The sequence below is a fragment of the Phyllostomus discolor genome, chromosome 13 (assembly GCF_004126475.2).
Source record: "Phyllostomus discolor isolate MPI-MPIP mPhyDis1 chromosome 13, mPhyDis1.pri.v3, whole genome shotgun sequence".
Classification (NCBI taxonomy): Eukaryota; Metazoa; Chordata; class Mammalia; order Chiroptera; family Phyllostomidae; genus Phyllostomus; species Phyllostomus discolor.
The window spans coordinates 73,402,366-73,422,068 of record NC_040915.2 but is presented as its reverse complement, the minus strand read 5'-3'; positions in this window follow the sequence as shown (position 1 = coordinate 73,422,068).

Here is a 19,703-nt window from a genome sequence, read left to right as displayed (position 1 = left end):
TGATTAACTAATGAATATTTCACAGCAGAGCTCTGCGAAAAAGTACTTCATGGACAAATGTTGTTACTAATCTGTGTAAAAGGAATTACATAAATTAAGAATAAGTGTTCGGAGATTTTGTAGCAATTCAAGAGATTAATTTTATGCTGTTGAATCTAATAGATTTTCATTTTGTATATAATGTTTCTGATAATTTATTTCCATTATATTTTATAAAAGTATCAGTCTACAATAGATTAGAAAACCCCTCTGTCTCACCACAGAGAATGTGAGAGACACTAATTGTAGAATATTGTGACATTGTTAAAAGTATTCAAGGACAACATGCAAATAATCAAATAAATATTTGTAAAGTAATGATGATCAACACAAATGATTATGATGATAACAAAAAAGTAGATAAAGGACCACAAAACGAACAACGTCATTTAAATTATGTATGGAAGCACATGTTTAGGAAATAGTTTGATAGTAATTTTTTAAAGAAAAAACATTTTTAGTTATTCTAGAAGTATACTTCAAAACTATTATAAAAACTTGCTTTTATAATGTAGTGTCAGAAAAGTTTCTCCTACATGAAAATATAGTGTGTTTTCTTTTGAAAAATACTGAGATACATAAATTTTAGTTTTTCTTTTTGTGCTGTGCTGCACAGAAAGTTGGTATTATGTTTGTTACTTAATCCCACTATCTCCATTGGCTTTTTACTTTTTAAAAGATTTTATTTATTTATTTTTAGAGAGAGGGAAAGGGAGAGAGAAAGAGAGGGAGAGAAATGTAAATGTGTGGCTGCCTCTTGCACATCCCCTACTGGGTGCCTGGCCTACAACCCAGGCATGTGCCCTGACTGGGAATCGAACAAACTCTGACAAAGTTTTTCAATATGATGTTAAAAAGCAACAATGAGGTTGGCATCCTTGTTTAGTTCCTAATCTTAGAGAAAAAGCTCTTACTCTTTTGACATTGAGTATAATGTTAATTGTAGTTAAAAAATACTCTACCATATTGAAGAATTTTCTCTTCCTGCCCTAGCTGGCATAGGTCAGTGGATTGAGCTCAGGCTGTGAACCAAAGCATCGCAGGTTCAATTCCCAGTCAGAGTACATACCTGGGTTGCAGGACATGACCCCCAGAAACCACACATTGATGTTTCTCTCTCTCTCTCTCTCTCTCTCTCCCCCTCCCTTCCCTCTCTAAAAGTAAATAAATAAAATCTTTTAAAAAAAGAATTTTCTCTTTAGTTTTGTGTGATTTTTTAATCATTAAAGTGTGTTGGATTCTGTCAAATGCCTTTTCTGTATCATTTGAGGTTGTCATTTTTTTCCTTTTGTTCTATTACTGTCACACATCACATCAGTTGAGTTTTGTATGTGAATCACATTTTTGTTCTGGGATAAAGACCACTTGGTCATAGTAAAAAAAAAAAAAAAGGTCATTTCAATACACAGATGAATTCAGTTTGCTAATGATTTGTTGAGGATTTTTGCATCTATATTCATAAAGACTATTCATCTACACATTTATTTTCTTGTGATTTTTTTTTTTTTGGTTTTCATATCAGGGTAATACTGGCCTTCTAGAATAAGTTAGAATGTGTTCACTCTTCTTTTAACGTTTTAGGAGAGTTTAATTACTTAAACATTTGGTAAAATTAATCGAATACAGAATTTTTCATTGTTAGAAGGTTTTTCTTATTACTGTTTCAATCTCTTTACTAGTTTTAGATCTACTCAGATTTTGCATTAGTTCATGATTCAGTCTTGTTATCTCATATGTTTCTAGGAATTTTATAATTTTATCTAAATTGCTTACTTGTTGCTGTACTCTTTTATACTTTTATATTTCTGTGAATATAAAAGTATTGTCCCTTTTAAAATTTTTGGTTTTAATTGAGTGTTCTATCTATATTCTTAGTTAATCAACTAAGATGGTCAATTTTGTTGATACTTGAAAGAACCAACTATTTGGTTTATTGGTTCTCCCTATTGTTTTTCTATTCTTTATTTTATTTATCTCAGCTTTAATCTTTATTATTTTATTTTTTCAGGCAGTTTTAGGTTTAATTTGTCTTTTTAGGTTTTAATTTTCAAATGCTATTTTCTAAATTTTAAGTATTTATTTCTAAAATATTTTTCTTATATTGCTTCTGCTGTATCCCATACATTTTGTTGTGATGTGTTTTTCTTTTCAGAGGTTTTAATATATTATTTAACTTCTCTTTGGATTTCTTCTTTGACCTGTTACTTAAGCATGTGTTGTTTAGATTCCACATATTTGTGAATCTTTCAGTTTTCCTTTAGTTATTAATGTATAACTTCATCCCATTGTGGTCAGAAAATATATATTGTATAATACCTATACATTTAAATGAATTAATAATTGTTTTGTTGCCTAACATATGGTCTATACTAAAAAATTGCATTGTACATGAGGAGAATGTGCATTCTGCTATTTTGAGGTTAGAATGTGCTATATATGTCTGCTTAGTCTTATTGTTTGGTATATTGTATTATTAGCTCCTCTATTTCCCTACTTGTCTTCTGTCTGTTTATTCTTTACATTACAGAAAAGGAAGTATTAAAAGCTCCAACCATTGTTATAGAATAGTCTATTTCTTCAATTCTATCAATGGTTACTTCATATATTTTGAGAGTGTTACTAGGTATGAAGTTATTTATAATTGTTATGTCTTCCTGCTATATGGAACCTTTTATTAATATGTAATATACTTGCTTCTGTTGATTTAAAACCTATTTTGTCTAAATTAGTATAGCCACCCATCTCTATTTTGTTCACTCTTCACACAAAATACCTTTTTTCACTTTTAACCTACTTGTATATTTAGACATAAAATGAGTCTCTTGTTGAGAGTATATTGTTGTGTTGTTTTTTTCAGTCTATTCTTCCAACCTGTCTTTTTATTATACAGTTAATCAATTTACATTTAGAGTAATTGCTGATAAAGAAGGTAATAGTTATTTTTCTATATCTTTTCCATATGATGTAGCTGTTTGGCCCTTCATTCCCTCCATTACCTTCTTCTGTGTTTAGTTGATTTTTTTGTAGTAAAAATCTTTATTCATTTCTTATCTCTCTATATATCTTCTTTGTGACTACCATTAATATTTAATATTTGAAAGCTACAACAATTTGACTTGAATTTTTAACAACTTAACTTTATTGTCATCTAAAATGTCTACCCCTAAAAAGTTTTCATCTTTTTCTTTTATGCTACTAATGTCAAATATTATGTCTTTGTAAATTGTGTGTCCAATAACATACATTATTATGCTTTACACATTTATCTATATAAAACCATGTAGAAAATAAAAAATAAAATTCCAAGTCAAGATTACAATAATCCTGGCTTTTATGGTGCCCACTATTTGCCTTTACCAGAGATCTCTGTTGTATGGTCTCACGCAGCTTCTGTCACTTTGCCTCCCTTTGGCAGATCTAATGGCAATAAATTTGCTCAGCATTTGTTTATCTGAGAATGTCTTAATTCAATTCTAATTTTGAACAAAATTAGATACAAAATTATATATACTAGATATAAAATTCTCAGTTGACAGGGCTTTTGCTTGTTTTTGCTCCTTTAACACTTTGAATATATAAACCCACTGTCTTCTAGCTTCAACGTTTCTCATGAGAAATCAGCTGATAAAATGTTATTTGGGGTATTTTTTGTGATAAGTCCCCTTTTTTTGCTAATTTCAAGATTTTCTTTGTCTTTTGACAGTTTGATTTTAATGTGTCTCAGTGTGGGTCAGTTTGAAGCTATGCTAATTGGAGTTTGTTGAGTTTCTTGAATTTGTGTATTCATATATTTCATCAAGCTCAGAACAGTTTCTTTTATCAGTTTTCAAGTAGTCTTTCTTCCCCTTCTCTTTCTTATTTTGGGATGCCCATGACAGCTATGGTCATCTTTCTAACAGTGCCCTCAGGCCCCTTCAGCTCTGTGTATTTCTGTCTCTTCAGGTTTTTATGTTCCTCAAACTCAGTGTTTTTAATTGTTCTATTTTAATGTTTACTGATTCTGCTGGAACCTCAGATTTGATTTTGAACCCCTCTAGTGATTTATAACTTTAATTATTATAATTTTCAGCTCCAAATTTTGTAATAGTTTCTAATAGAATAGTTTCTATTCTCATTTGTCCATACATCATTTTCTTGCCTTTGTCTATATCTTCCTTTGGTTTTTAAAGCATCTTTGAAACAATCAACGTTTCAGTGTTAGGCTTTCTCTGGAATGCCTTCTCTCAGTTTCGTTCCTCTGAATGGGCCCTGCTTTCCTGTTTACCCATTTGCCTTGTGATTTTTGTTGTTCCTGTTGAAAACCTGACATTGGAATCTTAAACTCTGAAAATCAGATTCTCCCACTTCCCCAAGGTTTGATTTTTTTTAATGTTAAAAGGTATCTTTTAGTCAGGAATCTGCCTGAAGTAAAAGTTTAAGGGTTTCTCAGGTCTTGTCTGAGCCTGCTCTTTTTTCTGTGGTGCCTTTTTAAATTTCCACCTTAGATATGGTAACTTTTAAATGTCCTAATTCTTAAATGCCTAGCTCCCAAAAAGGAAAAGAAAAGAAAAAAAACAAACAAACAGAAACTCTAAAAATGTTCTATTACTTTTAAAAAATAGAAGTCCCCTTGTCATAGAGTAAATTGCAGGGGGATTGAGTCTAGAAGTGTCAATCACCTGTGCTCCTTCCCCATTTGTGACAAAAAGAATCTGAATTTCTTCATAAAAGACTCAGCTGGTCACAGAACTTGACTAAGAAAGGACTGGAATTGGCCACGGTCTGACGTGCTGGTCCAAATCACCCCAAGTATCCTTGCAGGGTCTTAGGTTATATGTAAGGACCCAGGGCTTAGCAGTCAGACAGGCCTAGGGATCAGAACTCTCTTTCCATGAACTATAATGCTAGTCAAGTCATACGGCACCTCAGATGTTCTTGCAAAGCAGACATGGGGACAAGAAGAACAGAGGAGGCAAATCACTGGTTACACTGTCTAGCATGTGGGAGCAACCCCAGAGGACAGCTGCCACAAATCCCCTGAGGGAACTTCGAAACTGAGAAGACAAAACATGCACACAAGCAACTTAATGAATAAAAGAGGTTTTTAAAATTCAAAAGGTGCACATGGTGCTATAAGGCAGCACTGCATAATCTCCAAATAAGTTTAAAAGACAGCTACTTTCTTATTTCTTGGCACTCATTTCACTCCAGGTTGTGATTTCCATATGATCATTTTACATTGTTGGCCAAAAAGTTTATTTAGTTTTCTTCTATATGATGGCTCTAGTAGTACTTAGTTGTGTTTATCTTCATTCAAAACAATTCTGTCAGATTTTATTGTGACAGCTGTCATATTAGTGTACCTTAAAAAAATTTATCAGAATTGGTGAATCTCTGTGCAGCCATTTTAGTATTGGAGATGGAAGAAGATACACAACATTTTTGGTGTATTATGCTTTATTCTTTTAAGAAAGGTAAAAGCACAACTGAAATGCGAAAAATAATTTGTGCAGGGTATGGAGAAGGTGCTGTGACTGATTGTATGTGTCAAAAGTGGTTTGTGAAGTTTCTTGGTACTGTTGACGTTTTGGCCAAATAATTCTTTGCTGTGGGGCTGCCTTATGCATTGGAAGGTGTTTAGCAGCACCCCTGGCCTCTACCCAGTAGACACCAATAGTGGGAGATAACCAATATACTCAAAGTATCGAAACCAATAAAAAGTTATTGGTGAAAATGAAAAGTGTGTCTTATTTTGTGGAAAAAACTGAATGGACTTGCTGGCCAACCCAACAAAACGCCACAATGATGGTGTCATCGCCTTTGCCTCACGCGTACCAGTGGGCCTGATGTGCTGCGGCTGCTCCACCTACTGAACCGAGGTGCACTGTCAGGGTGGGTGATACAGGCTTGAAGAAAAACAGAAACAGAGAGATCTGCCTTTGTTCTTAAATTTGGAAGAGATGTCCATGATGAATGAACCCCCACCTACCATTGTGTTGATCCTGGTACTGATTTCCCTCCTGGTGGTGCTGTTGGGCTAGGGCCCTGAAAACAGGTGGTGGGGTGGCCCCCAAAGAAGGCTACACTGCTCTTCCCCCAAAGGATGCTGATTGTGGGGCAGGAAACCAGCCCAAAGTGTGGGCTTTAGTCCAGGTGTGAGCAGTGAAGTCTTTTTCTGTGGGGCCTATAGTTTTGGCCCTGGATGCTGAGGGCACTTGGAATGTGCCTCCTGGCCCTCCCTAGGGTTGAGGGGTGGCTGACTTCTCCCAGTGGGAACAGGTGTCAACCAGTTTGGAGGCCTCTCTGCAAAATTCCAGGGAGGCAGGCCAGGCCCTGTGGGGCCTGAGGACAACCAAACCTGAGGGACAGGTGATGTGCAGCTGAGCAGGACAATTCAGGCCCTGGAACCACTCTAAGTTCCAATTTGTCCCATCATTTACTACCTGCAAAACCTTGGGGAAGTTACTTCACCTGGTAAAGCCTCTGTTGCGCTCGTCTGTGAAAATGGGCATGACAATGGTGGGAGGGGTCACTGTGGGGATTGAACAAGACGGGTGTACAAGTGCCTTTGTGTGGGGTGTTGACATCAGAAGCTGCAGCAGCAGCAGCAGCAGCAGGAAACCCACATGCATCGGTCGGTGCCCAGCTGTGTCCTCACCTCTGCTGAACTGGTGTCAGGGGACAGTGGCCCCCAGGCCGGCATGGTGGAACTGGAGGGTTGTGGGGACACAGGCATTGTCCTCCCAGGGCCAGCAGTATCACAGCAGGTGGGGCTGCTGTGTCAGAAAATGTCCAGATAACTGCATGTGACCTCACTGGAGCTCACAAGAGGCGGGTACCTGAGACTGCTTAGGTGACATTTACCTAGCCTGACAAGTGATAACATTTAATTTAGCTCTCTGGGCCACTCTGTACAGGAACTGCACAGTCAAGAATATCCCAACAGAGGAAACTGAGGCTCAGAGAGAAAATGGTTTGTAATAGTTGGTTGGGCTCTGGGAGAAAGGAGGACATGGCTAGTGTGTGACAAAATGGTGGTAAGAATCCTGTCTTCTAGTACACTTTCCCTTCAAGGCAGAATGTCCCCAGGTCATACACTGCCTGACCTCTGCCAGGTGATGGTGGCCCCAGCAGCAAGCTCCTGGGATCTGTGTTAACCTTGCATTGCCCCTGCCTACCCCCAGCACAGGAACCAGAGATGCTGCTGCCCTTTCTCAGTGCCCAGCCCTGGGTCCCAGGCATGGTGGGGAACATCGCATTTTCCCACAGCAGCTTCAGAGGACTTTCCCACGTAACCATGGGCAGCCTGGGAGCAGGGGGCAGTGAGCACTAGGCTGGGGCTCCGACCAGCAGGGCAGCTGGGCTGCCTTCTTCAGTGGAGAAATTTAGTGGGAAAGGAAAACTTCAGAAGGGACAGCCACATGCTGCGACCACGGAGCATGTCCAGAGGATGAGCCAAACGTAGTCATGGGGTCCGTGCAATCTTGAGATGAGAAGCGGATCATAGTGACAGAGGGTGAGGTCCTGTGGCTACTTGGTGGCTGGTTGGATGTAAAACAGACCAGGCGAGTCAGGGGGACCCTCTGGCCAGAAGGGGGCGCGATGGAGCAGAGCGGCTGCACCCAAACCAGATGGATTCACTGACCATGTCTGCGTTACACTTAAAGGACTCACGGAGCCATTGGTAATGATTTCCTGGTCTCTCATCCTAAAGCGCCAATAAATTAGAGGTCTCTAATGCTTGATTGTGAGAATTCCATTAAAATGATAAATGGTGTCTCTTTTCCTCAGGAACACAGGCAGTGTAGGAGAGTAAAACTCAGGGCCGGGCAAACGTGAGTGGGCTGGATGGAGCCCTGTGAAGGATGAACCTGGACCTCAGGCTTGAGGAAGTGGGAGCCTTCCCAGCTATCCCTGGGGGAGGCCAAGGCCTGTTGCTCTTGGAGCAAGGCCATGAGCCTCAACAAGCCCTGCAGATGGAGAGAGAGGAAGGCCTGGAAGCAAGGAAGGGGAAGAGGCTGTGGCCAGGAGGGCTCCTCGGGGCCCCACAGCTCCCTTTTTCCTGCCTTCTTTTCCCTTGGTGCTTTCACAGTCACTTGATGTCCCAGAGGCCTGGAAACTTTCGCTTTTCCAGGCCCTGGGTTTCTGAGTCGCGTCCCTGACTGTAAGTTTTCTGACTCCTCTCTCCCCACAGTGTAGCTCCTTTCTTCCTTATTCTGCTCCAGCAGGATGCCACTCTCTGCTTGGTGTCGCATGGTGGGAAAGATGAATGCATTAATTTATAAGGCAAGTTAAATGCATATCTATATGATAGTTTCTGAGTTATCCAGCCCCGAGAGTAGCAGACACTTGAGAAGGGAAGATATGAAATCAAAATTTGAAGTTTAATGAGGTGTGTCAGGCTGTCAAAGGAAGTATTTTGGGAATAAGTCTTTCCCAGCTCCCCCTCTGCACAGCACAGACTTCTGCCCACTCCACCCAAGGAGAGCCAGCCTCTGCTTGTTCCCCCATTTCCCGAGCCATCCTGGGAGCCTATTCCTGCCTGGGTCTAGGGTGAGCTACCTATTAACAGTTCATTTAATCATTCTGATTTAGCTTTGTGGGTCAGCCATACATGTGCATATCTAGAAGGCTCTGATGTTAGCAAAGCTAAAAGCTCCTAGTATGTAAGGCTAATGGTTTTTTAAAGAATATTTAACAAAAGTTTTGGAAATTAAAGAACAAGGCAGCTCTTATCATTCAGACTGATTCTTGCTTGTGAGCTTCATGGCTGAGCTCCTCCATGGTCCCTGGGCCCCTCTCACCTCTTTGACTTGCACAGGTGGGACAGGGCACTTCCCAAGCCCTGTGAGACTACACCCAGTCTCATCCTTCACCCTGGGTATCACCCTGGCCTTGGGAAAGCTTGATGAGAACCCAAATCTATGTCCTTCAAAGGGCCCTCCTCTGCAATCTAGAACCTTCAGGGGAATGGTAAAATCTGTTGTTAATGAATGAAATTCAGTGGTGTAAAGCTGAAGATCTAATTGGCTTCATTAAATGATTTAGGAGTCAGGCAGCATCTCATGTAGTGAGCAAGAGCATGCTCTGAGGGGTTGTATAAGATGAAAGTTCTAATGGGAAGAAGGGTGGAGCAAGGAATATATTAACAAAAGAAATAATTATTTTAGACAGGGCATCTTTTGGGAGAAGAGAAAAACAAGGGTTTTTATCTTGCAGATTGCCACTTCTTCCTTTGGGGAATGGAGAGGTCCCACATGACAGATGACCTCATTGGTGTTGACCAGAACATTGCAAACCAGTTGATTAAGACTACATTTTTGGGGGTGACCGAAAGAGTAGCTAGGTATGGTATTAAACCTAGGTTTGAACCATAGGCTACAACACAAGCTGTGATATTTTGGGTCTGTGGTTTTCTTTTTGACACTGTATTCTATCATCTTCTGCTGGGCTGGCCAGCACTGGGGCTAGCAAAGGGCTAGAGAGATGGATGAGGGGAATTAGAACAAGGAGAAGAGAAGACTGATTGTAATGAATAAAACAGATTTATTCATTTATTTGCTAGCTTTTGATTATGAAGCCACTATGAGCAAGTGCTATGGTGGTGTGAGGATACAACAGAGAACAAAAAAGGAGACTCTGATTGCAGAATTAGCATGTAATATAACAATTAAATGGCATTTGCCATCACTAACATGCTTACTTCAGAGAAGCTCTTGACATTTTTTTTCTTTGCATGCATATCCAGGGTGAATTTGGTCAGTCCCAGAGTCAATGCTGGGGAGCATCTGAGATGTCTCATCAGTTGTGCCACTGGCTGCCCATCAGGCAATGGCGCCTCTCAGCAACCTTGTGCATCATCACACTCTTTTCATAGGTCCCAGGGAAAAAACTCTGCAGTGAGTGTCATGGATTGCAGGGCACGGGGGATGATAGGCTCTGCCCTTTGAGAGGGCATCTTAAGTGATTTTCAAGGACAAGCTCTATATTCCAGGGAGCACCATAACTGTCATCTTAGACAGGAAAAACATTTCTGATTTGTTACAGAAAGCCTTCACTGCCCAGACTATGACTTGGTCACTTCCTGTGCCACAGTTCTGTAGGCTTACTCCAGGAGCCTGGGAATCTGTCAGCACCTGTAGCCTAGAAACCAGGAATCTACAAAAAATTGTTTGGATTCAGTTGTATCATGGATCTATAGGTATGAGACCCATTTCCTTTAAGATTAAAGTGTTGTCTTTCAAATGCACTTGTGTGGTTTTACAGCAATGCAGATAGTCCGTCTGTCCCTCAGACAATGAAGAAAAGAAATCCAGCTTTGTGTTGGGAAATAAGCACAGCTTTCTGTCTTGGGTTCTTGTTCCTCCCAGAAGGCCAAGTGCCTTCCTGAGACACTGTGTAGAGTATGAAAGCAGGGACAAAGTCAGTAGAGCCATGAGAGGCTTTTATGAAAAAATAACCCCCCTTTAAACGTGTTGCCTCTATATTTTATAATGATTCCCTAGGAGCTGCTATCCTCTCCTTTTCTGCGCTGCTTCTTTTTCCTCTGTTCTCTCACACATAACCAAGTTGCCTACATCTGTCCCTCAGAAGCCTGTGGCTGCACAAAAGCTTGACATTTGATATTTATCATCTCAGGAAGTCTTTCCTAAGATAGCTGGTTCTCCACCCTCAGACCTCTTTATCTTATCTTGCTAAGCAAGATGAGTTTCTGTCATTGCTGAAAATCATTGACTTGTTTTTTAATATATATCAAGGCCCAGGTTAAGAAATGGACAATGCAATGCATTTATTATTCTCCCTCTCTTCTGTTTATTCTAGTGTGAAATTGTTTTCCAGGTAATGATTAATTCTGCCAAGATATTCTGCCCTTGCTGGGTAATTTGCTGTATTGGGGGAGAAGATGCTAACTGTAGGAGCCTGCTATCAGAGGTGTCATTACAGTTTTGTCAAACATCGGCACTGCTATTGTCCTCTGTCACTCACCCACATCCTGTGTCCTTTATTCGTTGTACAAGTCTGGTGTTTCTGTAGGAATGATTGCTGTCTGGCCTCCCGAGTTAGAAGATGAGTGAGGAGGCTGCCTCCTAGGTATAGAGGGTCTCCCCAGAGGTGGTATTAGAAGGCTTTACCCGTGGTGGGAAGTTGTGATTCAATGTACAGTGTTGTGTGGTCAACTGGTCTACTGTCTGGCCTGCTCTGGAAAGTATGGAGTGATGGTCACCTGATTTTCAATGCTATGTGTTGATAGTAGGGTTTATGGTCATGGATTCTGACTCCCTGGGCTCAACAAAAAGCATGCTGAGACTAAGATACTCTTTGGTGGATGAAGCAGGATTCTTAAATACCTGCTCCTCCCTTTTGGGTGGAAAGAGTAGTAGGCTGATCCCTCGGAATAATTTCTGGAGAGACTGTGAGAATGGATGCCTTAAGGAATCAAGAAAGATGAGCTAAGAAGGCTTCCTGACTGTGACTTGTCTGAGGAGGATATTGCGTTGTAATTCAGAGCCTCTCAGCTACAGCACAATTAACATTGTGGGCTGCATGACAGTTACTGTTCTGTGCACTGTCAGGTATTTAGAAACATCCCAGACTTCTGCCTGCAAAGTACTAAGTGCCAAAAGCACCTGCACTTTCCCTCAAGTTGTAACAATCAAAATTGGCCCCCAGTTCTTGAAAATTACTGCTGTAAATAAATAAGGATCATCCATAAGCATCTCTCTTTTAAAAGTACTTCACAAGGTATCTGGGTGTGGCTTAAAGAAGGCAGGATCAGGAAGAGACCTGAGCCTGAATCCCGGTTCAGTTATTAGTTAGTGATCTTAGAAAACATCACAGAACAGAGTCAATTTCCCAGACAGGCTAATGACTCTGAAAAAGTCAATGAACTGTGGTGGTTAGGAAAACTGTGACAAAGAACACTGTCCCCTCCCCCTCTTTTCCATCTATTGACTGCAGTAGGAGCTTCCAGAGGATGCCCTCCTCCCTGCAAGGCTGAGGCACACGTGGTACCCTCTACATTCTGAGATTTGTGGTGCTCTCCTTCCTCACACATCTGAGGCTGGTGCCGCCCAGTATCTTCACTGCCTTTGGCCTTAACTTGACTTCTCTGCACATTGATCTCAGTCAGGAGCTGCCCTGCTTTGTCTGCTTGCCTTTTCCTGACAGGGCACATTCCAGCCTGTGTATGATGTTCAGCCATCTGAGTCTGTTCTACTCATGCTATCATTGCAGTCCATATCTCCCTGGTTCCTTCCACATCCTCCTTGTCCTTCTCTGCCTCCCCCAGAGCCTCTTCACAGAAACATGAGGAGTGTCTCCTGCCTTGGCTGAGATTTCATGAAATGCTGCCTCCACAGCCTCCCAGCACAGATGAACTGGCTGTGGGCCCCCAGCACACCTCTGCTGTCATGTGTTACCCACGTGATTTTCAAGGCATCTATATCACCAGCCTTGCTTTTTCCAGGAGATGCAGATCTTAAGCCAGTCACCCATGGCCCCAGAACTAGGCAGTGGCAGAGGTGCAGGTGTGCACTGGGGTCTGATGGGGGCAGGGCTCTCCTGGAGAGCACTTGGGTAAAGAGCTCTTTCTGCTGTGATGGTGTGAACACCTCCCTGCCCAGGGCCTCATCTGCAGACTCACTGCCTTCCTCCAGGGCTCCTGCAGCTCAGGTGGATCTGGCTGCTGGGTGCTGCCACTTTCCTGTGAGCTGGGCACCCCCAGAGAGCTAGTTTCACCTCCTCTCCCTTCCTAGGGCCCCTGGGAAACTGCCCAACATCCCTTGGGAGGATTGTCTTGCCCAGGGTCTTCATTGTATCTTAGGCACAAGTGTCCTCTCAGGTCTGTGGGACAGTTTTTGAACTCCCTGGTGTATGTGGGCCTTTGAGATGAGGCAGGACCCAGTAGGTCCGAGGCTGGGATAAAGTTTTTCCCATCTCAAGTCAACAAAAGGAAGAAGCAGCAGCCTTTGTCTGGCCCCAGCCCAACATGTGAGGTTTGTGGTGGTCCCACTTCAAGGCCTCAGCCCCACCTTGTGCCAACCATAGCTTTGCTACCCACTTACAGCTCCTGGTGGTTTGAGGAACACATTAAAAATTAAGAGCCAAGGTTGCTTTCACCAGCCTTTCAAGTGGAGGAGAAGTAAACTGTAATAACAGTTAACAGTTCAGTGGCACTTTACATTCCAAGAAGTTTCCTACCTTTCTTACATGAATCCCATCGTTTGTCAGGGCAGCCCTGCCAGGTAGATGTGATTTTTATGCCAATTTATTGATGTAACAAAGAAGCAAAGTGATTTTTGCACCATAATACATCTTAAAATATGTTTTTAAATCTCACACTGTTAATCAGTGTACTTAATTCCTTCTAGAGGTGTGAGATGGTCCCTAGACAGTGCAACACATCCCAAAGAAGACGGTGCACTGTGGTGTGAAAACAACAACAAATTTATCATCTACAAGACACTTTGATTTGACTTTATTCTAATTTTATTTTTGTCATCAGATTTGTCTTTCCGGTGGAACTGTATTCACATCAGTGTTAAAATAGGCTTGCATTCCTTCAGCCCTCACTAGCAAGGGTGTGTGCACACATGTGTGTGCATGTGTATGCCTGTGTCCCATGCATTTGCGTGCCTGTGTATGTTTTGGATGGAGCAGGGTGAAGTGCAGTCAATCAGGAGAGCTGCCCCAGAAGGCAGCAGGAGCTTCATCTTCACAACTCCATTCCTTCCTAGAGAAAGTGGGGCTGGTGATTTGGATGTCCTGCAGATTTTGTGGGCAAGGTGTGAGGCAGGGAGAAGCTAAAGAGATCACAAATTGGTGTAGCTGAGCCATCCAGTGAATTCCCCTCAGTGATGAATCAGCCTTTACCACTCACCTCCAGAGAGAATGAGTGGAAAGTCCTGGATGTGAGTGAAGTCTGAGTCTTTTTTTTATTAAATTCTGCAACACAGCCTTTCTCTCTCATAGTTCACTTCATTTTTTAAGGCTCTAGGTGGTGTGTGCTTGGATGTGTATGTGTGTGCCTAGGCACATGTTCGAAATGTGTATTGGGGTCATGTCAGAGTACCTTGGCTCAGGGTAGCTGGGACCTTGGCACAGGGTAACTCCGACCTTGGGCAGATCACTTTACTGCACTGCACCTCTTTATGGCATCAATAACATGGTGATAAAAATCACACATGCCTGGCAGGGCAGTCCTGAAGATGAAATGATGCAAGTTGTGTAAATCTGGCTCTCCTATTGTGAAAATATTTTTTCTCTGCAGAGCCTTTCTTCCCTGTATTTTATACATTTTAATTTTCCCCAGGAACTCCTTCCTGGCCTGCTGGTGATCATAATTCAGCTCCTTTCTCAAATGATTGTTTATAGATCCTTTCAAACAAATATTTACTACCAGGTTGCTAAACCTCCCTACCAGGCAATACTGAATACCCCCATTCTCAAGGGGAAAATAATTTAGGCTGGGCTGCTACATGGTAGATCCAACATTGCCTCCCACACTGAGAACTAAGACTCATCTTCCAAATTCAACACATAAACCTCTCCAGTTCAGAGCAGCCTTTAAGAAGGTTGATGATTGCTCAGATGGAGTAATTCCATAGTGGCCTGTTCTATTTCCAGGCCTTGAGATACCAGAGTGGGATGAAGGTATTTGATTATTTCACCTGGGAAGAAGTAATATTTACTCACAATGTATGGTAAAGACTGCTTGAGAATGCCATGTCCCCTGAGGGCAGGAGACAAGTCCTGGACTCTGGAGAGCTGGACTTGAGATTCAACTCCACTGTAAACTGGTGTGTGACCTAGGGCAGGGGTCTTAACCTTTTTAAGCCTTCAACCTCCCTTAGATTATCATCCTCATCATCACAGGAAATGCTGGCGGGAAGCTGCTGGTGCCAGAAATAAGGTTTGTTGAGATCTGGTGACAGAAAAGAACCACCAGCTTTCATTAAGTTTTGAATGTGTGCCAGAAACTTCGGCAGCACTTTATTACTTATAACTGATGTAGGTTTCACAATAACTTCATGAGGCAGGTATTATTTTTCCCCCTTAGAGATGTAGAGACAAAAGTTGAAAGAAATTAACATTCTTGTTCATCATCACACAGTAGAACTAACTTGAATACCTGTGGACCATGATTTATGTTTATCCAACTAGGAGATATTCTCTCTAAAGCATTTAAATTTCTTCTGACAGGTACATGGGTCCCATTTTTGGACCCCACTGAAGAGACAAGTGACCAAAGGAATGAGGAAGCCAGGCAGTGAGGCTGTCAGCACTGTTGTGAGCACAGCGAGGGCTTCCTCAAGGAGCGACTGTGCTGGAGGCGGGTGATGCTCTTCTCATTCATTCAGATGTGTCACAGTCTCTGGGCCTCACCAATATCAGTCTTATCTGAAAAACATTGGATTTTGGAGTTCCAAAGGTCTATTAAATGTGAAATTTTTAAGACATTTTAGCGTGATTATACAAAAATGTTAAATTATGTCCACATAACAGGTGCTGGGGAAACGGGTATGCATGACATCATTTGGTCAATCTACAAATATTTATTGGGAGTGCCATATGAGGATGCTGAGATATCACTGGCACACAGCAGAGTCACTGCCCCTGTGGATCCTGCATTCTGGTTGAAGCTGGTGGCCTTTGAAGTATCTGTGAGGAAGATTAGCCTCTACCCTCCCCTTCCTCCACTCTTGCCCCTGTTCCTCCTTCTGACTTCGGTGTTTCCCTGCAGAAAAGCCTACCCTCCTTTTACACCACAGCACTCACTCTGCTTTGTGTGAATTAGCTTCTCTTCTCACTTTCCAAGTTCTGACTTCTCCTCAGCTAAACAGGAAGTGCTGGGCACAGCAAAATTAGAAATTCTGGAACACTTTTTTCCCTTTCCTATTCCCTTAAGATCCAATTAAGAAAGCGTAGAACAGGAGGCTAGTGTCAGCAAACCTGCTCCCTCCCAGGCTCCTCCTGTAGCCAGACCTGCACCAAGTGCACCTCTAGCCCTGTTCGCTCCAGCCCTTTCTACTCTTACCATGTCTCCGTTCCCTTCCCCAGCCCAGAGAAGGGATCACATTGCTCTCCCTGGGGTTCTGGTCTTCTGTGAGCACAGCCTAACACCAATGTACGGAATTGCTGAATACTAAATAATGAGTCTGGAGACTATGCAGACTGGACCCTCCAGCTTCCCACAAACGCATTCACATTTGCTGCCTATGTGATCCCAAAGGTAACCCTGAGAGTCTGGGTCTATTTGATCCTACACATACCACTGGGAGTCCAGATCTGGGGAGAAATCACCATTTTGCAGTACTTGGTGGACCAGTACTTGGTTTTATACTAAGAATATAATGTTCGCTCAGGAATAAGTGGTGAGCTTGATGCCAGAACTCAGGGCTGATTACCTTTCTACATAATACCTTTCTACAAGGTGTTATGAAATATATCTGAGGTGCCTGCAGAAGGTATAATCTCTTCCTAAATGGAGAGAGTTTTTCTTTTTAAATGGAAGGTGTTTCTCTCACTCCAAATTTAGCCTCAGACTTATTTCCCTGGTCAGGCATGAGATGACTGCAGGATTGATGGTCGGGGGGCTCTTCTGCCTTCTCTGGCTCCCATGTGCTTCCTGCTACCCTCAGCAGCCTCTCTGATGTTGAACTGCACCTGCTCCTGAACCACCATCCAGTAGCTCAGGGCTGGATGCAGAACAGCTGTGTGATTTCTAGAGTGACTCAGGGAGGCACATGTGGGTCACCTATGGGTCCCCTCTGGCCAGAGAGAGACTACAACTGGGACATGAGACTCAGCAGCTCTGACTGCCAGAGATCAGCCAAGGCAGGATGGAGCATAAGGGTGAAAGATGGAAGGAAGGAATAGAGAGGTGAGCATCACAGAGCAAAGGAGCAGCCTGAGGAAGCAGACACAGGAGGAGGAGTCCTCCCTGGGAAGAAAGCCAGAGGAGTGCATGCACACAACAGGGGGCATGACAGAGGCTGGAAGGAAATATGACAGTTTTTACCAGACCATGGGGTCTTTCAGTAGGCATGGTGCATGTTGTTGTCATCAGGAAGCACAGAGCAGTCTTGTTTTGTGACTGGATAATTTCACACATAGGAAGACATTGAAAATCAACTCAGCAGCCCCAAACATTCACTTTTAAAAAGAGATTTTATTTATTTGTCTTTAGAGAGAGGGCGAGGGAGGGAGAAAGAGAGGGAGAGAAACATCAATGTGTGGTTGCCTCTCACACACCCCCATCAGGGACCTGGCCCACAACCCAAGCACGTGCCCTGACTGGGAATCCAACTGGTGACTCTTTGGTTTGCAGGCTGGTACTTAATCCACTGAGCTACACCAGCCAGGGCCAACCATTCACCTTTTTCCCACAGAATTTATTTGCCATGGTCCACTGCCACATCTCTTGCCCTCATTCTTCCTATGAGATGCCCCAAGAGATTTAGTTTCAGGTTATGGTTTTGTTTTCTGTTTTCTTCTTCTCTTTCTGTTCTTTCTACTTATTTATTTTTTTACCCTTTTCTTTCTACTTATTCAATTCTGCCAAGCTTATCTCACATGGAGTACCTGATGAAGAAAAGAGTGGAAACTTGGGCGCAGAAGTTTTTTGGGTAGGGCAGGTCACCTTCTGCTGTTATTTATATTACTTAGCAAATATTTGTGAGGTGCAATGAAGGCAAGCGAGATTGTGATAGGGATGTAACTGCTGATCAGTTAGGGAATAAACGCTGGCAGCCGTAATCTATAACACAGCCCTGGGACAAGCTTGACCTGGTAGCTCTTCCTGCTTCCCTGGCCCCTTGAAGCATTATTTGGTGGCCCAAAGCACTGTTCCACTCCCATCCCAGAGCCCATATGCTAGTAATTCCTTTCTGTTACAACTATTCTTATTTAGAGCACTTCTGAATATTTTATCTCATTTCTGCATTATGATACTTGGTGAATCTGGGTGTAAGTTGCTTTCCCAATTTGGTGCCTGATGCTCAATATGGTTTGACAAATTTCTAACTAAGATAAGTGAGCTCTAAAGAGATTGAGGGGAAAAAAGAAAACATACCTAAAATCATGCTTTAGAAGTAGAACTAGTCAGTGTTTCATCTGTTTTTCAGTGGGAATTTGTATGTCTCAGGGAAATATTTTGAAAGGACCAACACTCAGGCAACTGCCTTTGAATCCTCTCAACTCCCTTCTCATTGTTCGCTTGTAGTCACCTCCCTGGTTCCTTCTCATAATGTGCAGGGCCTGTGACTGCCTGGTTAACCATGCATCTCCTTGAACAGTTTGCTACCAATTCCTACAGACTTCTCTCAAGTCCTGTTACTGAACACTGGGGGTACCCTTACTTCTTACAGAAAGCCACATTTTGGTCAACATCCCATTCCCTTCACAACTGCTGAGAACTGTGGAGGGCCTGAGATTTCACTCTAGTTTCAAGTTAACAAGGTAGCTTGCCTCAGCCTCAAAGACAGTGGTATCCAGCACAGACTCCTGGCTCAGAGACAGAGCACCATTCGTGACTCACAGTGGTAGCAATTGTCAGGATATGAGCATTTTTATACCAATTCCACAAGCCCCAATCTTCTTCAGGTGATTTAAAAAAGGCCAGAACACATCTGCACATGCTGTCGATTGGGCCCCACAGGAACCTGGAGCTTAGAGCACCCGATTCTTTATTAATGGATTCAACACATTCATCCTTTGCTCCAGAAGGACACATTGTCTTCATTCTATTGGCAGTAAGCATACATACCATTTGCTTTGGAGGGTGACCTATTTATCATTTAAGATTCTTGCTGTGCTAACATTCTTGAAAAGACTGTCTGGAATAACTGTCAGTCAGTACTTCTCTCATAATATGTGGAGAAATGCTGCCCAACAGACTTTCAACCATTCACTCCAAGAAGATTTCAGCTTTCTGCTTGAATTATAGGCCCATGCTCTAAGTAAGGCAGGGCCAATCCCTTGGGGTAGAGCTGGATTGATGGTGGTCTCGTCCAGTGCACTCACCCCTGCCAGTGGTCATCCTCTTCCAGTTGCTGCCGGCTGTGCCACACACTTCAGGGCTTTCAAACATGTGTGTGTGTGTTCCTGAACTTCTGACTGCTTTGGCAGGATAATTAATCTGAGATAGTTTACTCTGTCATTACCTGAAGATTTATTTTAATAGTGTCTATTTTTTATTTTCTTCTTTTATGGTTAGTCCCTTTTGTGTCCTATTGAAGAAACTTGCCTATTTCAAGGTCATGAAGGCATCTCCTGTATTTCCCATGCAATCTGTTTGGTATTGATTTCTGTGTATGCTGTGGTGTAAGTCATACACTCACACAACATGTACTGCCAGAGCACAATTTATTGCAAAGACTGTCCTTCCTCCACTGCACTGCAGCAGTATTTTTTATCATAAATCAGGTGATGCTATATGCATGTGCTTTTTCTTCATTTTATGTTCAATTCCATTGGTAAGTTTACTCATTTGGGTCAGTTGCATGCTGCCCCAATTCATATAGCCATATAATATAGCTTGATAGCTGGCACTGTAAGTCTTACTTTTGTTAGTGGTCTTCAGCGTCATCTTTGCTATTCTCAGTCTTTTACATTTCTATAAGAATTTTAGACTCAGTTCACTAATTTACAGAAATAATCTTGGCATTTTTGCTGGGTTTGTATTG